Genomic DNA, 1,543 nt, shown 5'->3' with positions numbered 1-1,543 from the left:
TGTGAATGTTCAGTGTTTTTTTTTTTTTTTTTTTTCTTCCCCAACACTTCACATGTTATGTTTCTCACATTTCTCCCCCATATTACACAGGAACCCTTACAGAAATCTCATACAATTTCTGATCTAAACAATCACATGCGAAAAATTATGTTTTGTTTTGTTTTTTTTAATGTTTCTCACATTTTTCACATGTGCATATATTTTTACATGTGAATGTTCAGTGTGTTTTTTTCAACACATGTTATGTTTCGCCTCCTTATTACACAGGAACTCTTACAGAAATCTCATACAATTTTATATCTAAACAATCACATGTGAAAAATTATGTTTTTTTATGTTTCTCACATTTTTGCACACGTGCATGTGCGTTTTATTTTCATGTGATTCATTTTTTCATGTGAATGTTCACTGTTTTTTTTTTTTTTTCAACAATTCACATGTTATGTTTCTCACATTTCTCCCCCTTATTACACCGAGACCCTTACGGAAAACTCATACAATTTCAGATCTAAACAATCACATGTGAAAAATGATGCTTTGTTTTGTTTTGTAATGTTTCTCACATTTTTCACACATGTATATATTTGTGAATGTTCAGTGTTTGTTTTTTTTGACACTTCACTTGTTATGTTTCTCACATTTCTCCCCCTTATTGCACAGGAACCCTTACAGAAGCCTCATACAAATTTCATATCTAAACAATCACATGTGAAAAATTGTTTTTTAATGTTTCGTGCATGTGCTTTTTCTTTCTACATGATTTTTTTTTCATGTGAATCTTCAGTGTTTTTTTTTTTTACCAATTCACATGTTATATTTCTCACATTTCTCCCCTTTATAGCACAGAGAACCTTACAGAAAAGTCACATGAACTTCATATGTAAATAATCAAATTGGCACAAGTTTGAAACACTTCAGATGTTATTTTATGTCATATTTGTAGTACATGTGATTTTTATTTGTAGTACATTTAGTGGACTTTTCCACATGATTTATTTATTTTCACATGTGAAATTCATATGTGAAAAATGACATGATTTCCGCATGAAATCTGCACATGCTTTTTAGACACTTCAGATGTTATGTTTCTCACATTTTTTCATATGTAGAGCATGTTTTTTTTTTTCAAATGTGATTTTTTTTCACTTGTAGTGAACATTTCACATGTTTGCATGTGATTTTATTTTCACGGGTGTTTTTTTCCTCCTGCATGATGTTTTCCATATGATTAATTGATTTTCACTTTTGATTCTGTAATTTTGTTTTTCCATACGTTTAATTTATTATCACGTGATTTTCCCCATGTTGTTCTTTTTTTTTTTCCGAACATGATTTTTTCCAAACGTGATTTTCTCCCATGCGATCATTTATTTTCAACTGATTTTTCCCACATGATTTGTTTCCTTTTCATGTTACTTTTCCCACAATTCATTCATTTTCATGTATAATGTTTTTCCATATGATTATTTCCACTGGATTTTTTTTCCACATGATTCATTCATTTTCGCATGTGATGTTTTTCCACACAATTAATTTATTTCCA

The sequence above is a fragment of the Pangasianodon hypophthalmus genome, chromosome 16 (genome assembly GCF_027358585.1).
Source record: "Pangasianodon hypophthalmus isolate fPanHyp1 chromosome 16, fPanHyp1.pri, whole genome shotgun sequence".
In the NCBI taxonomy this organism is placed as follows: domain Eukaryota; kingdom Metazoa; phylum Chordata; class Actinopteri; order Siluriformes; family Pangasiidae; genus Pangasianodon; species Pangasianodon hypophthalmus.
The sequence above is the reverse complement of the archived record's forward strand: the minus strand, read 5'-3'. Positions refer to the sequence as shown.